The following is a 17546-nucleotide window of genomic DNA, read 5'->3' on the forward strand; positions in this document are numbered from 1 at the left end:
ATATGTGAATCAATATATAATTTATTTGGGATGTCCATTTTCCTTATAAGTAGAGCGTTTCAAAGTTATAAAAATGCTAAATTTTCAAATTTGTCATAAAATTTTGAGATTTTTTACCAAGAAATTGTGCAAGTATCGACAAAATTTACAACTAACATAAAGTAGAATATGTCACGAGTGTGCAAGTAATAGAATATTAGCTTGTTTTCTTTTCTTTGCCCCATTAACCTGTTGGGGACCACGGGCGTGGGAATTTCGATCCCCGCCACTAGCCAGACGGGGATCGGAATGGGATGCCTGCTGAAGTCATTCAGCAGGCATCCCGTGCAAATGCATGGGGAGGGTGGTTCTGAGACCCCTCCATGTTGGCAATCGCTGCAAATCGCTGATCAATTCAGATCGGCAATTTGCGGAGATTCTGGGATGATCGGGTTTCTGATGACCCGATAGCCCGGAAAATAGGGATGATCGGAGCTGTCAGAGACAGCCCCAATCATCCTGAAGGATAGGAGCGAGGTGGCAGGGTTGCCACTTCCTCCTATCCCCTGCGATTGATCGATCAGGACTGATCTGCGAATCGCAGGGCAGGGGCGGGGGTGAACGTTTAATTCCCCCGCTCTGCCCGCCCCTGGATGTCGGGGCACAGCGGGGGAAGATGGCGGGGATGCGGCAGGCTGACAAGAGGCGCAGGCAAGTGGAGGCAGCCGTGACGGTTTCCCAGATGCAGCAGTGAAGACTGCCGTAAAGTGATCTTCACTGCTCTATCTAGGAGTTTCAAAACTACAACTCCCAGCATGCTGAGACTGTCCAAGCATGCTGGGAGTTGTAGTTTTGCCAAATCTGGAAGGCCAAAGTTTGACGACCACTGTCCTTACAGATGTTGAAAAACTACAACTCTCAGCATGCCCTGACTGTCCAGGCATGCTGGGAATTGTAGTTCTGTAACACCTGGCCCTTCAGATGTTGCATAACTACAACTCCCAGCATGCTTGGACAGTCTCAGCATGCTGGGAGTTGTAGTTTTGCAACATCTGGAAGGGCACTGTTTGGAGACCACTATACAGTGGTGCCCAAACTGTAGCGCTCCAAATGTCAATTCAAAGCATCCTGAGACTGTCCAGGCATGCTGGGAGTTGTAGTTCCGCAACATCTGGCCCTTCAGATGTTGCCGAACTACAACTCCCAGCATGCCTGGGTAGTCTGGGCATGCTTGAAGTTGAAGTCTTGCAACATCTGGAGGGCTACAGGTTGGAGACCACTACACAGTGGTCCCCAAATGGTTCTCCTCCAGTTCTTGCATAACTACAACTCCCAACATGCCCTTCGGCTGTCTGGGCATGCTGGGAGTTGTAGTATTGCAACAACTGGAGGCACACTGGTTGGGAAACATTGCCTGTTTCCTAACTCAGTGTTTTCCAACCCGTGTGCCTCCTGCTGTTGCAAAACTATACCTCCCAGCATGCACTGAGAGACCCTGCATGCTGGGAGTTGTAGTTTTGCAACAGCTCGAAGCACATGGGTTGGGAAACACTGAATAAGGAAACAGACAGTGGTGCGGAAACACTGCGGTAGTCTGTTACCTAACTCTGTGTTTCCCAATCCTAACCAGTGTCCCACCAGCTGTTGCATAACTGCAGTTCACATGCCCCCCCCCCATGTGAATGTACAGGGTTCATTAACATGGCCCCCGTGTGAATGTACAGGGTTCATTAACATGGGCGGGGGTTTACAGCAAGTTTCAAGTTTGAGATGCGGAAAATTTTCTGCTGCAGCGGGAAACTCGCTGTAAACCCCTGCCCGTGTGAATGTACCCTAAAAACACTACACTACACTAACCCTAAATAAAGAGTAAAACACTACATATACACTACACCCTTACGCCTCCCCCAAATAAAAATTTAAAATGTCTTGTACAACAGTTTTTCCAAAACGGAGCCTCCAGATGTTGCAAAATAACATCTCCCAGTATTGCCGGACAGCCATCGACTGTCCAGGCATGTGGTGAGTTTTGCAACAGCTAAAGGCACCCTGTTTAGGGAAAAATGACGTACAGTATTTTTGGTAGAGGAGGCAAATGAAACGCTTGCATCCGGGTACACCCCTATGAAAATCCCTAATTTGCTAATTTAGGCCTCAAATACGCATGGCGCTCTCTCACTTCAGAGCCCTGTCTTATTTCAAGGCAACAGTTTAGGGCCAGAAATGGGGTATCTTTGTACTTGGGAGAAATTGCATTAAAAATTTTGGTGGGCTTTTACCCCTTATGAAAAGGTAAAGTTGGGGTCTACACCAGCCTGTTAGTGTAAAAAAAAAAAAATTTTCACACTAACATGCTGGTGTTGCCCCATACTTTTCATTTTGTTAAGAGGTAAAAGGAAATAAAGACCCACAAAATTTGTAACACAATTTCTCCCAAGTATGGAAATACCCAATATCTGGGCGTAAAATTCTGTGCAGGCGCACAACAAGGCTCAGGCATGAGATCGCACTATATACATTTGAGGCCTAAACTGGTGATTTGCACAGGGGTGGCTGTTTCAGCGGTTCTGACATAAACGCAAAAAAAATAAATACCCACATGTGACCCAATTTTGGAAACTTTACCCCTCACAGAACTTAACAAGGGGTATAGTGAGCCCTAACACTCCACAGGTGGCTGACAGATTTTTAAAACAGTGGTCCGTGAAAATGAAAAATGTAATTTTTCATTTGCACCGTCAACTGTTACAAAGATCTGTCAAACGCCAGTGGGGTGGAAATGCTCACTGCACCCCTTGTTATGTTCCTCGAGGTGTAGTTTCCCAAATTGTTGCCATGTGTGGTGTTTTTCGCTGTTCTGGCACCATGGGGGCTTCCTAAATGAGACATGCCCCGCAAAAACCATTTCAGCAAAATTCGCATTCCAAAAGCCCAATGTTGCTCCCTCCCTTTTAAGCCCTCTAGTGCACCCACAGATCACTTTACATCCACATATGAGGTATTTCCTTACTCAAGAGAAATGGGGTTTAACATTTGGGGGACATTTTCACCTATTACCCCTTGTGAAAATGAAAAATTTGGTGTAACAGAATTTTTGTAGAAAAATTCAATTTTTCATTTTCACGTCCAACTTCAACGCAAAGTCGTCAAACACCTGTGGGCTGTTAAAGTTCACTGTACCACTTGGTACATTCCTTGAGGGGTGTAGTTTCCCAAATAGTATACCATGTGGGGTGTTTTTCACAGTTCTGGCACCATATGCGACATGCTCCCCAAAAACCATTTCAGCTAAATTTGCTCTCCAAAATCTTATTGTCGCTCCTTCCCTTCTGAGCCCTCTAGTGCACCCACAAAGCACTTATATCCACATATGAGGTATTTCCTTACTCAAGAGAAATTGGGTTACATATTTTGGGTGGGCTTTTTCTCCTTTTACCCCTTGTAAAAATTTTAAATATGGGTCTACAAGAACATGTTAGTGTAAAAAATGAAGATTTTGAATTTCCCTCCACTTTGCTGCTATTCCTGTGAAACACCTAAAGGGTTAACAAACTTTCTGAATGTCATTTTTAATACGTCGAGGGGTGCAGTTTTCATAATGGGGTCCATTATGGGGTATTTCTAAAGACCCTCACATTCACTTCAAAACTGATCCCTGAAAAATTCGGATTTCGAAATTTACTTGAAAAATTGGAAAATTGCTACTATACTTTGAAACCCTCTGATGTCTTCAAAAAGTAAAAACATGTCAACTTTATAATGCAAATATAAAGTAGACATATTGTATATGTGAATCAATAAATAATTTATCTGGGATGTCTATTTTCCTTACAAGCAGAGAGCTTCAAAGTTATAAAAATGGAAAATGTTCAAATTATTCATGACATTTTGGAATTTTTCACCAAGAAATGATGCAAGTATCGACAAAAATGTACCACTAACATAAAGTAGAATATGTCACGAAAAAACTATCGCTGAATCAAATTCATAAGTACAAGCATCCCAGAGTTATTAATGCTTAAAGTGACAGTGGTCAGAATTGCAAAAAATGCTCCCGTCCTTAGGGTCAAAATGGGCTCGGTCCCCAAGGGGTTAATTCAATCTAATGCTTACAAGTCATCACAAATCACTGTATGGTTCAATGTGTGTTACATAAAAATGACAGCAGCTATTCTTACACTTTCAATATATATATATATTTGTGCTATGTGTAATGTCAACACTGGTCTGATTGTGCTGAATACTCTTTTGTCTAGATGTCTATGTGAGCTGCTTGTGTGGAGATTTATAAGCTTGTGGTCAGAGGAAGTACGGCTTTAAAGTCATGAAAACAGATTGATTCGGTCAACAGTGATTCCTTGCAAATACTCAAAATGTGCAGTCACATTAATACACATTAGCGTGAAAACATTCAATCTATGTCAATATAACAAATGTACAATATTTACCCGACTGAATAGTACAGGTGTAACTAATAGACTGCAAGCCCGTATGGGGCCCTGGGCGTAACCATGGAACATAGACAAAGTCTATGCAACCTTCATATATGTAGCATTGCAGCCTGTCTGCGTTATGTTGGGGACTGGTTTTAACTGCCCATTGTACCATTAAAAGGGGTAATCCAGGATTAGAAAACACAGCTCAATTCTTTCATAAACAGTGCCACTCTTGTCCTGGGTTTGTGTGTGTTATTACAGAGCTTAGTACCATTGAACTGATGGTAACAGAGTTGTAACACCACACACAACCAACAGTGGCACTGTTTTTGGACCAAATCAGTTATGTTTTCCTCATCCTGGATAACCCTTTAAAATAACATAAAAAACATCACATTTGTCTGCAGGTTGTGTAGGGTCTTGTAGCTCAGTTCCATTGAAGTGAATAGAGTCAAAGTTTTTTTTTTTTTTTTTTTTACAATATCTTTTATTTCTTTTAAATATAAAATTTACAAAACTACAGTATACGATTCAGATATACATAACAACACCAATAAAAAAGAAAGGCCATATAGCCATGCTTGTACTTGTCTACATCCGAGAAGTATACCTACTCATTATTAATACCCCCCCCCCCCCCCCCCACCTTCTGGCACAGAGAGAGAGAGAGAGAGAGAGAGAGAGAGAGAAAAAAAAAGGGGATTTTCCCTTTCCCTCTCTCTCTCTCCGCCTCCCCGCACCGTCTGGTGTCCAGTATTGTCTATTCCACATGGGACCAGTGCTGGGGCCTGCTGCTGTTCAAAATATTGCAGAGATGTTAATAACTGGTTTCACCTATTAAAGGAAATCCGTGAGTAGGTTTCATAGCAGTTTATCCCCATGTTAGACTCTTCTATCCAGGGAGACTAGCTACTTAAATGTCCTGCCCTCCAACAGGGAGCGATAACTCACCGGCTTAAAAGCTGTCAAAATAATTATCAAATGTAGCATCAAATCATTTTCTCAATTCCTTTCTCCTTTCCACAAGAGAGGGCCTGGCCCAGCCTGATCAAGTCCCAGCAAGGAGCAGCGGGGCTCCACACGTGCCCCTCTCCACCTCCACGCCGTTACACCGCACTGTGAGGCAGGGGCCACCATATATGGGCTTCCGGAGCAAGCCCGACACTCCTCTCCCTTACTGGCCGCGAAAGTCCACACCTCCCTCTCTCTCACCTCCTCTCCGGCGTCTCCCTTCGCAGCACACGGGGGGAGAGAAGACATCCGCCCCGCCACCTCCGCCTCCTGTCCTGTCCAACAACGGGTCGCGTCACCGCCATCTCACTCCTCCCTCCTCCTGTGGCCGAATTCAGCGCCCCTAGCTCTCACAGGGCATCCAGGTAGGCATGCAGTACTGGTGTCATTACACTGTCAGTGTCCCGGCATCCTGGGGTTAGCTTAGCTCCACGTCCGTCCCAAGGGCTCAGGGCGCGGGGCCGGAGCCCCGGAGCGCGTGGCCCTAGCTCATGCCGCCGTTACTTCCTCTCAAATAGAGTCAAAGTTTAATAACACACAACCTGCATACATGTGTGGTGCTGTGTCTGGAAGAAATAGGCTCTGTTTTATCTTGCTGGATGATCTCTTTTTAGGGTATGCTCAGACAGGTGGATTCCACAGTGTATTTAACGCTGAGGATCCGCTGACGATGGACCCATACAGGGTGACTCAGATGTGCCTGTTAGGCAGAAACCAAAACCTAAAGTAAATGACCCAGGTTGGTTGGGGGTCAATAGACAAAATTAACCTAACCCCAAGGCCGAAGCCTGGGGTGAAAACCCCCTTATTGCTCAACCCTTAAAAAGTAACCTTTATTGGTATGTATTAAAAACTCCCCAGTGTAAAGTTAAAATAACCCCTGACAGGTGTGTACAGGGTTAATGAGGGAAAGTTCCCTTACAGTATTAAGTGCGGTGCTGCAGACACTCACACTACCTTGTCAGAGGGTTGGTTAAAACTCAAACAGTATGCCAACCCCAACATGTTTCTCCGCACCGCGGCGTTCTCAAGAGGTAGCCACATATATAGTAGCCACATATACCTCTTGAGAACACCGCGGTGCGGCGAAACATGTAGGGGTGGGCATACTGTTTGAGTTTTAACCAACCCTCTGACAAGGTAGTGTGAGTGTCTGCAGCACCGCACTTAATACTGTAAGGGAACTTTCCCTCATTAACCCTGTAAACACTTGTCAGGGGTTATTTTAACTTTACACTGGGGAGTTTTTAATACATACCAATGACGGTTACTTTTTAAGGGTTGAGCAATAAGGGGTTTTTCACCCCGGCTTCGGCCTTGGGGTTAGGTTAATTTTGTTAGGCGGAAATACGCCGGTACGAGCAGACACACTGCTGTGATAATTGAGTCGCCAGGCATGCACTGTGTACTAGCACACATCGGCCGCTCCCCCTGCTCCCTGAGCTAGGCCGAGAGCAGCCGCGATGTGCACGCAGTGACTTGCACATCACAGTGTGTCTACCCTGTAGGGGTCCATCTGCGGCGGATCTGCAGCCTAAAATACGCTGTGGATCCACCCATCTAAACATACCCTTAGCATAAGAATCTGGCAGTTTTGCCAAATCGCAGCATGCTGAGACTATGTTTTTTTTTTTTTTTTTTTTAGCAAAAACGCCATAGTTTCAGCATCCTAGGAGGGAAATAGGGATGCATGTAATACCAACTTCCCTCTGCAGCCATACAGCATTTTCCAAGGCAAATGTCCCTGCATAGATCGGGACTCAGCTGTGCTAGTGGCTACAGAGCCAGAAGAACAGCTGATGCTGAGCCGTATATATACAGTGGGGATCAAAAGTTTGGGCACCCCAGGTAAAAATTTTTATTAATGTGCATAAAGAAGCCAAGGAAAGATGGAAAAATATCCAAAAGGCATCAAATTACAGATTAGACATTCTTATAATATGTCAACAAAAGTTAGATTTTATTTCCATCATTTTATTTCCATCATTTCAAAATAACAGAAAACAAAAATATGGCATCTGCAAAAGTTTGGGCACCCTGCAGAGTTAATATCTTGTACTGCGCCCTTTGGCAAGTATCACAGCTTGTAAACGCTTTTTGTAGCCAGCCAAGAGTCTTTCAAATCTTGTTTGAGGTATGTTTGCCCATTCTTCCTTACAAAAGTCTTCCAGTTCTTTGAGATTTCTGGGCTGTCTGTCACACACTGCTCTTTTAAGGTCTATCCATAGATTTTCAATTATGTTGAGGTCAGGAGATTGTGAAGGCCATGGCAAAACCTTCAGTTTACGCCTCTTGATGTAATCCCCTGTGGATTTTGAGGTGTGTTTAGGATCATTATCCATTTGTAGAAGCCATCCTCTCTTTAACTTCAGCTTTTTCACAGATGGCATCAAGTTAGCATCCAAAATTTGCTGAAATTTTATTGAATCCATTTTTCCTTCTACTCGTGAGATGTTCCCTGTGCCACTGGCTGCAATACAACCCCAAAGCATGATTGATCCACCCCCATGCTTAACAGTTGGACAGAGGTTCTTCTCATTAAATTCTGTTCCGCTTCTTCGCCAAACGTACCTTTGCTCATTCCGGCCAAAAAGTTCAATTTTAACCTCATCGGTCCACAGAACTTGTTTCCAAAATGCATCAGGCTTGTCTATATGTTCATTTGCAAAGTTCAAACGCTGATTTTTGTGGTGAGGACATAGAAGAGGTTTTCTTCTGATGACTCTTCCACGAAGACCATATTTGTACAAGTATCTCTTTATAGTGGAATAGTGTGCCACAACTCCAGTGTCTGCCAGATCTTTCTGGAGGGATTGTGCAGTCAAACGTGGGTTTTGAATAGTTTTTCTCACAATCCTGCGAGTTTTTCTGTCTGATATTTTTCTTGGTCTTCCAGATCTTGCTTTAACCTCCACTGATGACTGCCATTTCTTAATTACATTCTGAACAGAGATATTGACATCTTAAAAACATTTTGCTATCTTCTTATAGCCTTCTCCAGCTTTGTAAGCGTCAATTAGTTTCAGTTTCAGATTTCTAGACAACTGCTTAGAAGAACCCATGGTGCTGATTGTTGGGGAAAGGTCAGATGAGTCTGGACATTTAAAACCTTTGAGATTGATATCATCTGGTCTTCCCAGATGGTGATTGAGAACAATCCATGACACTGGCAGGTCTCAGCTTTGCAAAGGGGGCAGTGCATGCTATAAATTCTGCAGGGTGCCCAAACTTTTGCAGACGCAACTTTTTTGTTTTCTGTTATTTTGAAAGTGTAAATGATGGAAATAAAATCTAACTTTTGTTGACATATTATAAGAATGAATAATCTGTAATTTGATGCATTTTGGAGATTTTTCCATCTTTCCTTGGCTTCTTTATGCACATTAATACAAATTTTTACCTGGGGTGCAGTGGCGTTGCGACCCGGGTGCGGGGGGTGCGGCCCGCACTGGGTGACACCAACCTAATGGGGTGACACCAAGACGCTCCGCAGCACCCCCCCCCCATCTGTGCCCGACCGGCCTCCCATCCGTCAGCACCCCCCCCCCCTGCGCTGTGTGTGCGGTGCGCCCGTCCGTCATCACCCCCCCCTCTTTCACCTTCACTCTGCGCCCGTCCGTCATCACCCCCGCCCCCTCACCTTCACCAGCACTGTGCCCGTCCTCCGCTCCCACGTCTGCGCCGGCCTGACGTCACACCGCATGGCCGCGCAGGAGGACGTGAGTTACGTCACTCGCACGGCGCCCGGTGAGAAGGATCGCAGCACTGGATGGGTGAGTGTGTATGTCTGTCTCTCTGTCTGTCTCTATCTATGCTTGTGTGTGTGAGACTGTGTGTGTGTGTGACTGTGTGTGTGTGTGACTGTATGTGTGTATGTGACTGTGTGTGTGTGTCTGTCTCTATCTATGCTTGTGTGACTGTGTGTGTGACTGTGTGTGTGTGTATGTGACTCTGTGTGCGTGTGTCTGTCTCTCTGACTGTGTGTGTGTGTTTGTGTTTGTCTCTGTGTTGTATGTGTTTTTTTGTGTGTGTGTGTGGGGGGGGGGGGGGGGTATAACCAGCGATCTATTGTGGGGAGACTTTTACCCATTGTGGGGAACCTGCAAGGGAACCTGCGGCCTAATGTGGGGAAACTACTACCAGATGTGCGGAGTCTATGCTACCTAATGTGGGGAGTCTATGCTACCTAATATGGGGAATCTGTGCTACCTTATGTGGGGAGTCTATGCTACCTTATGTGGGGAGTCTATGCTACCTAATGTGGGGAAATTGCTACCTAATGTGGGGAATCTGTGCTACCTAATGTGGGGAAATTGCTACCTAATGTGGGGTAACTGGTACATACCTAATGTGGGGTAACTGGTACATACCTAATGTGGGGGAACTGGTACATACCTAATGTGGGGGAACTGGTACCAAATGTGGGGAATCTATGCTGCCTAATGTGGGGAAACTGCGACCGACCTAATGTTGGGGCACTGCTGCCTACCTAATGCTCCCCCCTGGCAGTAGCACCCTCATCATGCACCAGCAACACCCCCCCCCCCCCCAGCAGCACCTCCATCAGCAGATCCTGATGGTGGATGATGGAGGTGCTCCTGCCAGGAGGATGATCCTGCGGATGGATGATGGGGGTGATACTGCCAGGGGGGATGGCCAGTAGCACCCTCATCATCCTCCAGCAACACCCCCCCAGTAGTAGCACCCCCATCATCCACTAGCAACACCACCAATACCCCCCTCCCGTGGTAATTGCATCAGCTAACGGATGTTGAGGGGTGTTACTGCGGTTGTGGTATTATATTCAGAGGGTGCACTGTATGGCAATGTTATATTCAGAGGGCGCAGTTTGTGGTAGTATTATATTCAGAGGGCGCAGTTTGTGGTAGTATTATTAGAGATGAGTGAACTTACAGTAAATTCGATTCGTCACGTACTTCTCGGCTTGGCAGTTGATGACTTTTCCTGCGTAAATTAGTTCAGCTTTCAGGTGCTCCGGTGGGCTGGAAAAGGTGGATACAGTCCTAGGAAAGAGTCTCCTAGGAATGTATCCACCTTTTCCAGCCCACGGGAGCACCTGAAAGCTGAACTAATTTATGCAGGAAAAGTCATCAACTGCTGAGCAGAGAAGTTTGTGATGAGTTGAATTTACTGTAAGTTCACTCATCTCTAAGTATTATATTCAGAGGGTACAGTATGTGGCGGTATTATATTCAGGGGTACAGTATGTGGCAGATTTATATTCAGAGGGTACAGTATGTGGCAGATTTATATTCAGAGGGTACAGTATGTGGCAGATTTATATTCAGAGGGTACAGTATGTGGCGGTATTATATTCAGGGGTACAGTATGTGGCAGATTTATATTCAGAGGGTACAGTATGTGGCAGATTTATATTCAGAGGGTACAGTATGTGGCAGATTTATATTCAGAGGGTACAGTATGTGGCAGATTTATATTCAGAGGGCGCAGTTTGTGGTAGTATTATATTCAGAGGGCGCAGTTTGTGGTAGTATTATATTCAGAGGGCGCAGTTTGTGGTAGTATTATATTCAGAGGGCACAGTATGTGGTAGTATTATATTCAGTGGGTACAATATGTGGCAGATTTATATTCAGGGGGTACAGTATGTGTTGGTATTATATTCAGAATGTACAGTGTGTGGTAGTATTATATTCAGTGGGTATGGTGTATGGAAGGTTTATAATCAAAGAGTATAGTGTATAGTAGTATTATATTTAGAGGATACAGTGCCTGTCAGGTTTATAATAATAATTGTTTTCATATAGAGGATGAGAATCCGCTGACATAGTGAGGAGACGTCTGGGCGTCACATTCTGCAGAGAGAAGTTTTAGCTGGAACAAGTCCTGGCGGTATGTACCATCTGAATTAGATAAGGGAAGACTATAAAGAAGACGTCACCTGTAGTCACTGATATCATTGTGTATTCTCCTCACTATAGAGAAGACGTCACCTGTAATCACTGATATCATTGTACATTCTCCTCACTATAGAGAAGACATCACCTGTAGTCACTGATATCATTGTGTATTCTCCTCACTATAGAGAAGACATCACCTGTAGTCACTGATATCATTTTGTATTCTCCTCACTATAGAGAAGATGTCACTTGTAGTCACTGATATCATTGTACATTCTCCTCACTATAGAGAAGACGTCACCTGTAATCACTGATATCATTTTGTATTCTCCTCACTATAGAGAAGATGTCACCTGTAGTCACTGATATCATTGTGTATTCTCCTCACAATAGAGAAGACGTCACCTGTAGTCACTGATATCATTGTGTATTCTCCTCACTATAGAGAAGACGTCACCTGTAGTCACTGATATCATTGTACATTCTCCTCTCTATGTCCTATCAGAGCTGTAGTCACTTGTCAGTTCTACAGTTAGGTCAGTGAAACTACAACTCCCAGCATAACCTCACCACTGCTCAAAGGGGTACTCTACTGGAAAACATTTTTTTTTAATCAGCTGGTGCTACAAAGTTAAACAGATTTGTAAATTACTTCTATTTAAAAATCTTAATCCTTCCAGTACTTATTAGCTGCTGTATAAGCGATTCACAGGAAGTTATTTTCTTTTTTAATTTATTTTCTGTCTGACCACAGTGCTCTGTGCTGACACCTCTGGACAGTTCCTGACATGGACAGTTCCTGACATGGACAGAGGTGTCAGCAAATAGCACTGTGGTCAGACTGGAAAGAACTACACAACTTCATGTGGAGAATACACCAGCTTATAAGTACTGTAAGTATTAAGATTTTAAATAGAAGTAATTTAAAAATCTGTTTAACTTCCTGGCACCAGTTGATATAAAAGTAAATGTTTTCCAGTGGAGTACCCCTTTAAGTAATTCTGGGAGCTGTATATTTCAATGGTGAAAACTTCTTCAACACTTTCCCATTCTGTGGCAACTGTTATATCTATTATATTATTATATATTATATATACTGGAATTTCTCACAATGCGCTACAACAGTGGTGTCTGTCACAACAGGCTAAAAACTTACTGGGGGGGGTGACACCATTTTCTACCGCACCGGGTGACACCAACTCTAGCAACGCCACTGCTGGGGTGCCCAAACTTTTGATCCCCACTGTACGTCGTATATCTACTGTCCAGCAAGAATTTACAGTGAACCTGCAATGTATATACAGTAGACACATTGCTAGTTTACTTAACCTCCTGCTGAGCAAAGTGTTATGCACTAGCACAGCAAGGAAACAGTTAACTTACACTGCTGGACAGTGTAGCTTTGTGTGCTATACAATATATACAGCTATCTATAGATAGCTGTATATAGAAAACAAGTCCACTTACCTCCCTCGCTCATATCCTGGCCAGATCTGTGTAGCTCTACCCCTATTAATGATGTCATTAGAGTGGCGGGGCTACAGACAGGAGCCAGGGTGATAAGTCTGAGGCTCTGTTCACATTGTACCTTTTGTATAATGTGAACAGACCTTTCTGGCAGTGACTTCCCAGACTAGAAGCCTCCAGCTGTTGCTAAACTACAACTCCCAGCATGCACGGACAGCCTAAGGCTGTCCAGGCATGCTGGGGGTTGTAGTTTTGCAACAATTGGAGGCTCCCGATTTGGGAAGACATTGCATTATGGGCACTTTCCTCAGCGGAGAGCGGCAAAAATGTCCTAACCCATTTTTTGTGTTTTTTTTTTCTTCTGGTTTCAAATCCGTATATGCAGAGGATTACAGCGGATTTGTTAGACTATGGCAATGAACTTTTTTTTTCTTTTCATAAAATAACTAGCTAGGGCTGTGGGGGAGTCTTTTTTTATTTTTTTCAAAGTGCCATGTTTTTTTTTAAATGTAATTTTCAGGCTTATTAGTGGAAGCCATCTTATCAACGGAATCCAATACTAAGCCGGGGATTAGAGTTGGCCCCAAAAACAGCTAGCGCTTACCCCCAAATATTACCCCGGTACACATCACCACAGGGAAACCAGGAAAAACCAGTACCAACAGGCTCAGAGAGTCAAAAATAGCGCTCCTGGGCCTAGGCGGTAACAGGCTGGCATTATTTAGGCTGGGGAGGGCCAGTAGCAAAGGTCCCCACACACCCTGGTAACGTCAGGCTGCTGCAGCTTGGTTGTTATCTGGCTGAGAATAAACATACAGGGAACCCTATGCATTTCATTTAATTTATTTATATATTTATGAAAAAAAAAGCATAGGGTTCCCCATATTTCATTCTTAGCCAGATACCAACCAAGGAGCAACAGCCTGACGTTACCAGTCTGGGCAAGGACCATTGCTTCCAGCCTAAATAACACCAGCCTGTTACCGCCTAGGCCCAGGAGTGCCATTTTTGACACTCTGAGCCTGTTGGTACCAGCTTTTTTCGGTACCCTTGTGGCGATGGTACCAGGGTAATAAAATTTAAAAAAAACATGACACATTGGAAAAATAATTTTATTAAAAAACCCACTCCGGCAAGCCCTCATTAACCATTTTATTAAAAGAAAAAAATGCAGTTCATCGCTATAGTCCAACAAATCCGCCGTAATCCCATGCATACACGGATCTGAAACGAGAAGAAGAAAAAAACACAAAAAATGGGTTACTACATTTTTGGTGCTCTCTGCTGAGAAGAGTACCCATAATGCAATGTCTTCCCATACAGGGAGCCTCCAACTGTTGCACAACTACAACTCCCAGAATGCCCAGACAGCCTTTGGCTGTCCGGACATGCTAGGAGTTGTAGTTTAGCAATAGCTGGAGTCTCCCTTTCTGGGAGCACACTGCCAGAAGGGTCTGTTCACATTATGTAAATGCACAATGGGAACAGAGCCTCAGACTTACCACCCTGGCTTCTGTCTGTAGCTCTGCCCCCTAATTATGTCATCACTAGGGGGCAGAGCTACACAGACCCAGCTAGAACAAGAGGGAGGGACGTAAGTGGACTATGGATCTATAGATAGCTGTATAAAGTGCATAGCCACATAAGGGGCTATAGGAGCAGGGAGCACTATAAACCCATGTATACTATATGGCTGGGGGTGGGTAGTAGTGATGCTATGCGTCCCTCCTTACACTCTGTGGGTCAGGTGCTCTGCATCCGACCAACAGAGTGGTACCCTGAAGGCAGTGAAAAAAATTGCAACAAAGTGCAAAATTGGCTGTTTCCACACACAAGAAACAACACCAGAAAAACTGCCAAAACACAGGAAAAAGCTGTGGCAGTTTTTCTGGCATTTTTTTTCGGGTGTAAAAAAAGTGGAAACCTAGTCTTAAAGGGGTTATCCAGGATTAGAAAAACAAAGCTGATTTCTTCCATAAACCATGCCATGCCTGTCCTTAGGCATGGCATGGTTTCTAACTTTTCGGTAAAAATGACATCTCATCATTAGATGATGACATTTCATTTTGTTTTACTTCTTTTAAAAAAAATATATAACTTTTGTATGAAAATAAGTATGTTTAAAATAGTCATCTTCTGACCCCTATAACTTATTTATTTTTCCGTATGCAGGGATGTATGAGGGCTAATTTTTTGATCTGTAGTTTTTATTGGCACCATTTTTGTTTAGATGGGTCTTTTTTTTTAGGGTATACAAAGTGACCAAAAATACGCACTTCGGGATTTTGGTATTTTTTTTACGTACAGTGGTCCCTCAACATACGATGGTAATTAGTTCCAAACGAGCAATCGTTTGTCGAATCCATCGTATGTTGAGGGATTTGTGCAATGTAAAAAGTGCATATTCTACTCACCTGTCCTCACAGCTCCGGACCGCGTCCCGCCACTCCCGATAGTGTCCACGCCGCTCCCGATGGTGTCCCTTGTCCTCCGCTGGGCTCTCCTGGTCTTCTCCGGTCCTCCGCTGGGCTCTCCTGGTCTTCTCCGGTCCTCCGCTGTCTTCCGCAAGGCCTTACTGGGCCTACGTTGCGACGTCATTACGTTGCTGCCTTCGCAGTTCCTATTGGATGACAGGACGGCGTGCGCCGCGACGTATTGACGTCACCAGAGAGGGCCGAGAAGACACCTGAGGACCAGCGCTGGACCCGGAGGGCACCCCGGAGCATCGTGGAGGGGTAAGTAATACTTACCGCACCACACGGGGAACATTAAGCTGCTATCCGGCAGCAGCTTAAGCATTTTGCGCTGCCGGATAGCACTTAATGCGATGGCCCCGACATAAAAAAGCATCGTATGTCGATGCTGACATCGACATGCGATGGCCTCTGAGAGGCCATCGTATGTCGATTTGATCATATGTCGGGGCCATCGTATGTCGGGGGGTCACTGTATTTGCTATTGACCGTGTGATTAAAGTAACAATATATTTTGATAGTTTGAACATTTATGCACGTGGCAATACCAGATGTTTTTTGTTTATTTTTCTTTACATATAATTTTTTTTTTTTTAATGGGAAAAGGGGGGTGATTCAAACTTTTATTAGGGAAGGGGTTTATTAAGATTTTTATTTTTACATTTTTTGCACTATATTTTAGTTCCTATAGGGGACTATTAGATGCAATCATTAGATTGCATACACTGAACAATGCTATGCCATGTGTTATTAGTGCTCCATTGCTCCAGCCTACCATGGCTGACTGTAAATCGCAATTTCACTGCGATGGTCCCAAACAGCTTTGCCGGCAGTGTTTTATTTTTAAATTTTAGATGCTGTGATCAACTTTGATTGTGGCGTCTAAGGATTTAATGCCGGGCATCACCACGATCAGTGATGTTCAGCATTAGACACAGATCCCGCCAGGACAACCCTGTTATGACCCATGCTCAGCTCCTAAGACCGCGTCATGGAAGGGGAGCGGGTGCATGGTTTACATGTGTCCTTAAATGAGTAAAACTTTTTTTTAAATGAACTGAAATGAAATCTGTTAAACAGATTTGTAAATTACTTCTATTAAAAAATATTTGTCCTTCCAGTACTTATTAGCAGCTGTATGCTACAGACGAAATTCTTTTCTTTTTTCATTTCTTTTTTGTCTTGTCCACAGTGCTCTCTGCTGACACCTCTGTCCATGTCAGGAACTGTCCAGAGCAGCATAGGTTTGCTGTGGGGATTTTCTCCTGCTCTGGACAGTTCTTCATACGGGCATCAGGTGTCAGCAGAGAGTTGGGGTCTACTCCAGCATGTTATTGTAACATTTTTTTATTTTTTACACTAACATGCTGGTGTTGCCGCATACTTTTCATTTTCACAAGAGGTAAAAAAAATACCCCCCAAATTTGTAACGCAATTTCTCCTGAGTATGGAAATACCCCATATGTGGATGTAAAATGCTCTGCAGGTGCACAACAAGGCTTGAGAGCAACAAGGAGTGAGAGCACCATGTACATTTAAAATGATTTGCACAGGGGTGGCTGATCGTTACAGCGGTTCCGACATAAACGCAAAAAAAAAAATTGGGAAACGACACCCCTCACGGAATGTAACAAGGTGTATAGTGAGCCTTAACACCCGACAGGTGTTTGAAGAATTCTCGTTGGACGTGAAAATGAAAATTGTTAATTTTTTCACTGAAATGCTGGTGTTTTACCAAATTTTTCATTTTCAAAACGAGTAATAGGAAAAAGCCCCCCCCCCAAAAAAAAAATTTGTAACACCATTTCTTCTGAGTACATAAATACCCCATATGTGGACGTAAAGTGCTCTGCGGGCGCACTACAATGCTCACAAGAGAACGAACGCCATTGAGTTTTGGAGAGATAATGTGTCTGGAATTAAAGGCCCCCCCCACATGTGACCCCATTTTGGAAACTACACCCCTCACAGAATGTAATAAGGGGTGCAGTGAGCATTTACACACCACAGGTGTCTGACAGATTTTTGTAACAGTGGTCCGTGAAAATGAAAAATTTTGGTCTGTCTGTTTTGGGTGGGGGTGGGGGGATTTTAGCGCTGCGGCCATGAAATTTATTGCTTTCAGCAGGGGAAGGGGGGGGGCATTGCGGGGGTAGCGCCGCAGCCATGAAACATATTGTTTTAGGTTAACTAAGGGCGGAAGTCCCCCCCCAGCAGGCATCAGTGATGTCGTGCCTGTTGGGGAAGTCTGCCTGGTAAGTGAGCACACTACCAGGCAGACAGAAAGGCATTTCTAG

The sequence above is a fragment of the Hyla sarda genome, chromosome 7 (assembly GCF_029499605.1).
Source record: "Hyla sarda isolate aHylSar1 chromosome 7, aHylSar1.hap1, whole genome shotgun sequence".
NCBI lineage: Eukaryota > Metazoa > Chordata > Amphibia > Anura > Hylidae > Hyla > Hyla sarda.